The sequence below is a fragment of the Thalassophryne amazonica genome, chromosome 4, assembly GCF_902500255.1.
Source record: "Thalassophryne amazonica chromosome 4, fThaAma1.1, whole genome shotgun sequence".
Lineage (NCBI taxonomy): Eukaryota > Metazoa > Chordata > Actinopteri > Batrachoidiformes > Batrachoididae > Thalassophryne > Thalassophryne amazonica.
In genome coordinates this window covers 136,164,089-136,175,048 of record NC_047106.1, presented here as the reverse complement: position 1 = coordinate 136,175,048, position 10,960 = coordinate 136,164,089, and the positions used below count along the sequence as shown (strand labels likewise).

Sequence of the window (10,960 nt, the reverse complement as noted above, 5' to 3'; positions counted from 1 at the left end):
AATACTAGTTTAGTGATTCACAGGATTGCTAAAAAAAGCAGTTTGAACATAATAGTTTTGAGTTTGTAGCATCAACAGCAGATACTACTATTATTGTGAACACCCCCTTTTCTACTTTTTTTTTTTTTACTAATAGCCCAATTTCATAGCTTTAAGAGTGTGCATATCATGAATGCTTGGTCTTGTTGGATTTGTGAGAATCTACTGAATCTACTGGTACCTTGTTTCCCATGTAATAATAAGAAATATACTCAAAACCTGGATTAATCGTTTTAGTCACATGGCACTACTATTATTCTGAACACTACTGTATGTCGGTTGAGGCCAAATTGCGTCAGAGTGACACATCCGGCCACAGTCAAGAAGTATTGAGGTGCAGTCTGAAGACCAATGGACGGCAGTCTGTGAGCATCTATATATTTGGTCCCATTCGCTCGGCTGTCCTGAGTGTGTTGCCCAGTTCAAAACACTCTTGGCGACATCGAGATGGGACGCACATCTGCCGGCGATCTATGTCCAGTTTTTTACATCATCTGATCGCAGTCTACATATAACAATAAGAAATATACTCAAAACCTGGATTAATCTTTTTATTTCACATAGCACTACTATTATTCTGAACACTACTGTAAGTGGGACTTCCCGAGACGTTGCCATAACTTTTGGATTGACAGTTCTCAATATGATTATTGTGAGAGGACAAAACCCACCAGTTGCATCCCATCACTCCATAGAAATGCTGTCATTTTGTCATCGATTTTCTCAGCATTCTGAAAATATTTCACATCCTTTTTTCTGCCAGTAGAAAGTCTGTGAAGTTACATGAGGAGACCACGTGTTTAAAACCCTGCTGTCAGACTCCGAACAAACATACAGACTCCTCAGTTATTCTGAACTGGTGTTTTTGTTTTGCTTCAGCTTTAGGGGCGACTAAAGGTGATGGAGACTTCCTTAAATAGACGAGGACTGTAGTAAGGATTTGTCCTATTTTAAATGGTTTCCTTAACTACATCAATCAATCAATCAATCAACATTTATTTATAAAGCACTTTACAGCACTGACTGGTGTCGAAAGTGCTTAACATTAAAAACACAAATTCACAAAAATAAAACACATATAGAATAAAATTTTAAAACAACACAAAGAAAACATAACGTCACCTCCCCACTAAGTGTTAAAAGCCAGTTTAAATAAATAAGTCTTTAACTTAGATTTAAAAAGTGCTAGGTCAGAAATAGTATGTAACCCAAGAGGTACCTCATTCCACAGTCTGGGGCCAGCTACCGCGAAAGCATGGTCACCCCAGCGTTTATATCTTGACCTTGGAACATCTAAGTAAAGCTGGCCAGATGTCCTTAATGTCCTACTGTAGGTGCGCAAAGTTAAAATTTCAGACAAGTAGGGATGTGCAAGGCCATAAATAGGTTTAAAAACAAACATTACAATTTTTAAATCAATTCTAAAACGAACTGGAAGCCAGTGGAGTGAGTACAAGACGGGCATAATATGCTCACGTCTAAAAGTGTTTGTTAAAAGACGAGCAGCAGCATTCTGCACCAATTGGAGACGTGCAAGAGATGACCGATTAATGCCCGAATAAAGTGCATTACAATAATCAAGTCTGGAGCTGATGAAAGCATGAATGGCCGTCTCAAGATCACGTCTACTGAGAAAGTGCTTTATTTTAGCCAAAAGGCGAAGTTGGAACAAACTAGCTTTGACAACAGAGTTTATCTGTTGATTGAACCTCAAACAGCTGTCACATATCACTCCCAAATTTTTGACAGCTGGTTTTACATAGTTACCCAAAGCACCAAAATTTGGTGTTACCACATTTGGTATGCCAGAGTGCTCAAACACCATGATCTCCGTTTTACTGTCATTCAGGTAAAGGAAGTTTTGGGACAGACACTGCTTTACATCGCAAATATAATTAAATAATGATGACAAAGCATCACTCCCATTAGTCCTCACAGGCAGATAGATTTGCAGATCATCTGCATAACAATGAAAGGACAGGATGTGCTGGGTTATAATTGACATCAATGAATTGTTGGGGTTAATTTGTAAAATGGGGCCACAGTATTCAATTTTTATAGGTTGTTTCTGCTGGTTGAGGAGATTCACCTTTTGACATTCAGCAAGAAGCAACTGAGTGTCCGTCATCATTTCCACTTAAGAATCACCTAAAATCATTTTTCTTCACAATTAGACTTTAGGATTTTACATGTTCTCCATAAAGGTCTGAATTTATTGTTTCATTTATCGTAGTATAATTGTCACCACCGTTATGGTGACTTCTAGTTGACCTATTTTAATATTTTAAAAACACTTTAGTTGTGGTTTGTGCTGTAATTCTTTTAAAGCACTTCTGTCATGATATGGAAAGATAATATTCAAATAAAGATGATTACGTGTTTGTCACTGGGGTCTCTCCTGTGCTTCACCTTCCCAGTAAAATTTAATTTCAGGACCGGATCCACTGCTGTGTGCAACTGGAGAAATACGTTTACATGCACCTGGTCTAAAAACACTCAAATGCAGTTTACTCCGACTACAAGATTTGTACTTGGCTGGGAGGCTGTTAGGGAGCACCAGGAGCTGTGAGCATGTTTCTCCATGTTGAACTGGAGTTTTTCAAAGAAAGGGGATCCGGGGGGATAACTTGTGCCAAATGCAGATCTTTACCAGATCTGTTGTGGTCACCCTGAGCAACCCGGGCACCCAAAAGCAAAAGAATGATGACAAAGAAATCTGATTTTCAGTGGGTCACTGGATTACATGCACCAGGATGAATACACAGGGTGTCCCAGACACGGACATAATACTTGTAAAAGCTTCATGACTAACTGTCATGTTTCATGGTTAATTGGGAAACCTTTGGCTGTATCTAAGAGTACACCTGAAGAACCAGCACCCTTTACAGCAAGAAAATATTGTAAAGTGTTAAAACCTTTTTTTTTTTTTTTTTTTTGGATCTTCACAACTCAGGTTCCTCTTTAAGAGCCATCTGTAAAAGAGTGATGGTACCATGACCGCTTATGACATAAACTGTATAAAAAATAACAAGCTTGGATTCATATGACACCATGAACACCAAGACTGTCGACCAAAGAGGAAGCCATTAATCCAAAATCAGAATGGAGAGAATAAAAAGGCTCAGACTTTGTGTTAGGGATCAATTATGAACTTTTGTGTGGCCTTTCTGTGTAGATTTTAGACTCAGTCCATCCACTTGTGGGCTCTTGTGTCATCCTCCATGCTCCCCAGAGTGTTTGAACCCGTGACTCACTGAACATCTGACAGTGAAGATAAACTGAAGTTAATCTGTTTTACAGCTGTTTTGAAAATGTGTTTATTTGGAAATAAGATGTTGTGACTTAATTCACATTGTTTGACAGAATGGAACCTGTACGGAAATTTTTTTTTGTTTTGTTATGATTTTTTTTCCACATTTACGAGGTCTGTTAGAAAAGTATCGGACCTTTTTATTTTTTGCAAAAACCATATGGATTTGAATCACGTGTGATTGCATCAGCCAAGCTTGAACCTTCGTGCGCATGCGTGAGTTTTTTCACGCCTGTCGGTTGCTTCATTCGCCTGTGAGCAGGCTTTGTGTGAGCACTGGTCCACCCCTCTCGTCTGATTTTTATTGCGAATAAATGAACGATTTAGAGCTTTGCTGCATCAAATTTTTCCAGAAACTGTGAGAGACCTTCAGGTGGACACCATTTGGAAAATTCAGATGGCTTTCAGGGACGATTTGATGGGGATTACACAGATTAAGGAGTGCTCCAGCCGGTTTAAAGACCGCCCACAGCGTCTGAGAGCGCAGCGCACTCCGAGCACCGATCGACAAGCTGACACCCTGCTGAAACAACCAGATCATTTCCAACGTGAAGGCTTTGTTGATCCGGGACGTCGTCTGACTTCCACAAAAAAGGCATAACGCGTGGAGTTTTTTTCATGGAAAAAGAAGCGGACGGATGCGCCACCGTGCCGCTCATGGCGCGGGACAAAACCACCTCCGTGTTGGTCTCACAGGACGGCTTTGAGATGGATTTCAGACGGCTGTCGGTGGCTTTTTAGTCATGTGCCTATCCGAGAAATTGTGCATGAGCTGGATATGCCCCAACATGTCCTGTGAGGCTTCATCACGGCGTTGCTTTGCGCCATGCGGCACCGCCGCGACGCGTGGAATTCCTCCGCTCCTCTTTCCATGACAAAAACTCCTGTAACAGTGGAATGTGCCGTTCATTTCTAAACTGGACGCTGTGTTTTATCCGGGACGTCCTCTGACTAGCACAGAAATTGCGGAAGACGTGAACATCAGCACTTTTTCGGCACATTGAGACAGACATGCGGAGGAATTCCGCGCGTTGCAGTAGAGCCGCATGGCGCAAAGCAACGCCGTGATGAAGCCTCACAGGACATGTTGGGGCAGGTAAAGGCTCATGCACAATTTCTTGGATAGTCACACGACTAAAAAGCCACCGACAGCCGTCTGAAATCCATCTGAAAGCCGTCCTGTGAGACCAACACGGAGGTGGTTTTGTCCTGCGCCATGAGCAGCACGGTGGCGCATCCGTCCACTTTTTTCCATGAAAAAAACTCCTGTAACAGTGGAATGTGCCGAAAAAGTGCTGATGTCCACGCCTTATGCCTTTTTTGTGGAAGTCAGACGACGTCCCGGATCAACAAAGCCTTCACGTTGGAAATTATCTGGTTGTTTCAGCGGGGTGTCAGCCTGTCGATCGGCGCTCGGAGTGCGCCGCACTCTCAGATGCTGTGGGCGGTCTTTAAACCGGCTGGAGCACTCCTTAATCTGTGTAATCCCCATCAAATCGTCTCTGAAAGCCATCTAAATCTTCCGAATGGTGTCCACCTGGAGGTCTCTCACAGTTTCTGGAAAAAATTGATGCAGCAAAGCTCCAAATCGTTCATTTATTCGCAATAAAAATCCGACGAGAGGGGTGGACCAGTGCTCACACAAAGCCTGCTCACAGGCGAATGACGCAACCGACAGACGTGAAAAAACTCACGCATGCGCACGAAGGTTCAAGCTTGGCTGATGCAATCACACGTGATTCAAATCCATATGGTTTTTGCAAAAAATAAAAAGGTCAGATACTTTAATAACAAACCTTGTATGTCTGCAAATGTATTTGTGCAAAGGTTACTTCAGATTTGTGTTTTGTAAAATGCTGGGGACCTTTTGTTCAGTCTGTAGTTTTATTTCATTTGATTTTTAATGTGTTGATTTTATAAATGTGTAGAAGCACATGGAATTACATGACGTAATAAAAGCTGGCTTTGTGCTAATTTGTTATTTGTCAGGTTTTCTTTTTGTACACAGATTATTTGTCAAAAAGAATCCACTCCTTAAAATAACACTGCAAGCTGCAAAGGGGAGAGATTTTTCTTTCTGAATTCACTGAATACGAACCGCTCCAGCAGCTGTAAAGTGGTTTAAAGATTACTGTTGTATCACCACGCTGAAGCTCGGTCATCAGGTCCTGACTGTTACAGATCTGGACTTAGTGGAGAAGAATAAACTGAAGTAAATGTTCCCGCTCTGTGATTATCAATCAATTTTTTTATATAGCGCCAAATCACAACAAACAGTTGCCCCAAGGCGCTATAAAGTAGATTCTATGAACTTCCAAAAACACTGTTCTGTTGGCACTGAAGCCAAGCCAGCTGTGCACTACTTCACTCCTCCAGAGCTTTGTAATAAACATTCAGCTGGAAGCTCTGGACCTACAGACTCTTCTCAGACTCCTGGCTCAGCTGTCGTGCTATCTCCATGGGGAAGTGTGAGAAACTCTGCTCCCCACCACAGGAGGAAATCCAGAGACTGGAAACAGAAGCATGTGATTAATGTCAAACATTTATGCAGAATCAATAAATAAATTAATAAATCATCACCCTGTTCATGGTTACAAACTCTGCACTGGCAACAAAAATGTGTTGGCAGATGTTTCCTCCAACACCAGTGAGGGAACCGGACTTGTTCCATCTTCCTTTGACCTCTCCTGGCAAAAAGACTTGTCCAGTGTCTCATGAACTTGAGACATCAGTGGAACAAGGATCAGACTCCCCTCCACCTTATCCTCCAGCACAGATCCATCAAGGTTCAGAGAAACCTGAGGTGCATCTGATGCACCGTCTCCTCCTGCAGGGCCACAAAACAAGATTTCAGGTTGACTTCTCTGCTGCATTCAGTGACTTGAAAAGTTTTACAACAAAGCAATCAGGAATAAACTGATTCACACAGAGACTATATAATGTGTTCACGAAGCCTCTAAGTTCCAAATGAACTTATAAACTCCATATTCTCAGCTCTTTGTGCTGGTTTACAGACCTTCCTCAGCCCAGTGGAATAGTGCAGTTACAAGGAGTAGAAGTGGTGAAAGTAGATGAGTTTAAATATTTGGGGTCAACTGTCCAAAGTAATGGAAAGTGTGGTAGAGAGGTGAAGAAGAGAGTGCAAGCAGGGTGGAGTGGGTGGAGAAAGGTGGCAGGAGTGATTTATGACCGAAGAATATCAGCAAGAGTGAAGGGGAAAGTTTACAAAACAGGAGTGAGACGAGCTATGTTGTACGGCTTAGAGAAAGTGTCACTAACAAAAAGACAGGAGGTAGAGCTGAAGATGTTGTGATTCTCTTTGGGAGTGACAAGAAAGGACAGGATTAGGAATGAACATATCAGAGGGACAGCTCAGGTGGGACGGTTTGGAGACAACATCAGAGAGGCGAGATTGAGATGGTTTGGACATGTGCAGAGGAGGGACCCAGGGTATATAGGGAGAAGGATGCTGAGGATGGAGCCACCAGGCAGGAGGAGAAGAGGGAGGCCAAAGAGGAGGTTTATGGATGTGCTGAGGGAGGACATGCAGGTGGTTGGTGTGACAGAGGAAGATACAGAGGATAGGGTGAGATGGAAATGATTGATCTGCTGTGGCGACCCCTAACGGGAACAGCCGAAAGAAGAAGTCATATTGTATGAAAGATTTCTCAAACCCCAACATGAAGATTCACCGTCAGAAAGTCAATGTGGCTTTCAGCCTGGAAGAGGATCTGAAGACCAGTGGTTCTGAAAGCTGGTCCTCAAATACCACCTAACCAACACACTTTCCATTTTTCATGTTCTGTCACAAGCCGATTAGCTCATTCAGATGTCTGTTAATACTTGACTGGCTGAGCACACCTGAATGAACCATTCAGCAGGTAGATATAGAACATGTGTACGTCTGGTGGGACCTGAGGACCAGGTTCAGAACAGCTGCTGTAGACCAAACTGCAGCACTTTGGATCGACAGTTCTCAATATAAAACTATTGAACTCATCAACACAATTTGAGTTTCTCAGGTCATTGCATGATCACAGCTTAATATAATTTGGAAACCACTGTCATCATTTCCACGTGTGTTTGTCCTTCTGGGTTTTGACTCACTGAGCTTTTGTGCTTGTGGAGTTCCAGCATTAACAGATGAGTGTATTCATATGGTGTCTCTTCACATGTCCTCTGTCTGATCTCTGTGGGTCCATGTCATTTTCTCACCCTCTCCTTGTGTTCTCAGTGAGTTTTATTTCCAGTGTTCCAAAGTGGAAATCATTAGTGTTCCAGTGATTCCTGTGTTTTCACGATTGCTAAATATCTTGGCCTCAGTGGTTCAAAGAGATAATTCACAAGATAGTAAGCTGCTGTGAAAGAGAATTTTAGACCAACGAGTGAATTTGGTATTGTTCCATAATTTGCATGGATTCATATCAGATTTCTTGATAACAGGATGAGTCACTGCAGATTTCAAACACGCTTGAACAGAACTGGGTGACAGTGATAGATTCATCATTTTCAACAAGATGGATCCCAGTCAAGACTATAGAATTTTAAACAATTTTGTTGGCAATCGATCAAAAAGACAAGTGGTTTTGGGGCTTTCTTCAGTTTGTGACAGCATGCTGAGTGAGACTGTGTCAAAATCAACAATTTAGATTTGCCATCAGAATTAGTGCCAACTAAAGGGACACTTTAACTAACTAAAGTTTGCTGGAAAATATTGAACCAGATATGCTCTAATTTCTTACAAAATTAATCCGGAAAATCTCAAGTTGTTTAAGTGAAACAGTTTTCAAATGGATGTGGTTGAAAAAGGTTTCAAAATTAACCAGTTGGCCTGTTGTCTTCTCAGTATGTTGCACACTCAGTCACACACTTTGTTTGTGGATGATATTGAGTTTGCACACATTTTTATACTTTCAAACCTTGAGTAAATCAGGCTCTAAGGTCTCAGATCTTTGTGTTTGGTTTACAGACCTTCATCATTCATTGACGGGGTGACATCACTGCAAACAGAGACATCTGTTTCTGCAGAAATTTCTTCTATCTTCTCCATCATCACAGTCTCCTCAGCTCTCTCGTCCAAATAGTCCTCGATTCTGCCTTCTCCTCCTTCCTCCTGGTTGAGGAGTCATATGTAGCACTGGTGCTGAGGAAAAGTGGTAACATTAGACCAAAGCAGTGTTTCTGTCAGGCTGTGAGGATGCCTGCCACCCGAAGAGGGTGGACCCTCAATGCAGACTCCCAGACCAGGTGTAAAAGAAGTCATAATCTTCATTCCAGGCTCAGGTACAGTACACAGGTTATCAGTCAGCGGAGCGACGGTACAGACAGGGCTAGGCAAAACCACAGTCACGATCAAACAGGGTCCAAAGGCACAAGCAAACACAGATATCAGGGTTGAGGCAAAAGGAGCAGTCAAAAAACAGAGCGGGATTCGGAAACACGGCTAGGCAAAAAAAACAACAGGACTGATACAAGAGCTGGAATGTGTACAGAGACAACAAACTGGCGAAGGAGTGGTGTCTGGGAGGAGTATAAATAGGCAGGTGTTAACAAGGTGCACGTGCAGGTGAACAGTCTAGAAAGGGGGCATGGCCTGAAGACAAAGACTGTGCATGATGCAAGATAGTGAGGAAGGAATACATAAAGTGGAGTAATGAAAAAGACAAAGACACGTGAGCAGGATCAAAGAGTATGAATGAATAGAAACACTAAGCAGAAAGAATCAGAGTGAGAGACGAAGACACAGTGGCAGGTGCAGGGGCGTGGAGTGAAAACAAACAGAGAACAAAGATTAATCAGAAACCGAGGGCAGAATACAAAACTAATATGAACAAGACCTGAACTGAGCATGAACATGAGAACTGAAAGGTGAACCATCAGATAATAAGCACAGAAGCAAAACTATGTATGAACTGATAAGAGAACAAAAGAAAATAAACATTAAAACAAAACTAAACTGGAACTGACTAAGAAAACAAAGTGGCTAAACAAACTGTTAGTAAGTAAACAGAGACTAAGTGATTAACAAAACCTGATACTAAAGCACAACAGATAATATCAGAAATTAAAAGAACAAAATAAACACGTGATAAACTAATGATAAACAGTTAAAACACAAACTGGCTGAACAAAACAAGAATGCAACTAAACTATGGCTAAAGAATATAAAGTAACAAAGAAACAAAGTTGCAAAGCAAAACAGAAAATAAACACAGGACAAAAATAAAACTACTAATAAATCAAAGACGGTGAGTGAAAGAAAGAGATAAAAAAGGAATCAAAACTCCGGATCTAGGCCAAAACGTGACAGTTTCTTTTCCTGCTGACTTTGAAAAAGTAAAGAAAACCAGTTAAAACAATGTAATAAAAGTTATTCATTTCTTATTGGACTGAATTTTCAATTTATTTTCATTTGTGTAGCACCAAATCACAACAAAGTTGCCTCAAGGTGCTTCACACAAGTAAGGTCTAACCTTACCAACCCCTAGAGCAAGCACACAGACGACAGTGGTAAGGAAAAACTCCATCTGATGATTTGAGGAAGAAACCTCAAACAGACCAGACTCAAAGGGGCGACCCTCTGCTTGGGCCATGCTACCGACACAATTGACAGTACGATTATACAGGAAATTTTGCCGGTGCACAGGACGGGAAGGTTGCAGAAATAGACATCCACACCCATCTCTGGATGAAGCCGCACCTCAGACAGAGAGAGGAAAAAAAAAAGAATCAGGCATCGGAAAGACAACAAATACAGTATAATTTATCAGCATTAAGCAACAAGAAAAATAGCAGAAATACTAAGGTGATCGCCGACCACTAGCCCTAAGTTTCACTAAAAGACCCAGAATTTAGATAAAGTTGAGGGCGCGGCACGCTTTGTTTACTAATAAAATGAATTTAAAACAGTAAAAAGCATAGTAACAAACTATGCCAGTATGCTAGCCATACGAAAGGGAAAATAAGTGTGTCTTAAGTCTGGACTTGAAAGTCTCTACAGAATCTGACTGTTTTATTGATGCAGGGAGATCATTCTATAGAACAGGGGCATGATAAGCGAAAGCTCTATGACCTGCAGACTTTTTATTCACCCTAGGGACACAAAGTAGTCCTGCACCCTGAGAATGCAGAGCCCAGGCCTTTACGTATGGTTTAATTAGGTCAGCTAAGTAGGGAGGTGCCAGTCCGTGAATAATTTTATAGGTTAGTAGCAGCCTATGTCAGGATTTGAGTTTGGTTTCTGTTTTGTTTGTTCTCTTGCTGGGGTTTTTCCTGTTTGGGTCTGTCTGTCCCTTTCTCTCTTGTCTGTCTCTGCTGTGGTTGGTGTTTCCCTCTCTCTGGTCACACCCTCTTTCTGGTTCCATGCACACCTGCTCCCAATCTGCACCTCATCACCTGGGTGTATTTCATTTTGCCTTACTCCTTCGCCAGATTGTGGCGCCGAGTGCCTTCTCTCCAGCTGTTAATTTTTTCTTAAAATTCTACTCACAACACCACATAGTACCAACATCAAAAAGTTTTGGAGTTTTTGCAAATTTATTAAAAACAAAAAACCAAGAAACCACATGTAGTTTGCGTACCAGCCCAACAGGAGAGTGGAGGATGCTATCA

The 10,960-nt window shown here is 41.7% G+C and overlaps 1 long non-coding RNA gene across 1 annotated transcript; it reads right to left on the bottom strand.

The window, feature by feature from the left end:
- Positions 1–205: 205 nt before the first annotated feature.
- LOC117508811 lies at positions 206–6,729 on the bottom strand. Its single transcript, XR_004560203.1, has 3 exons — positions 6,719–6,729; positions 6,210–6,216; positions 206–890 (listed from the first exon to the last, which is right to left on the bottom strand). It is a non-coding gene; the product is annotated as an uncharacterized LOC117508811 (long non-coding RNA).
- Between the last annotated feature and the right edge of the window lie 4,231 nt (positions 6,730–10,960).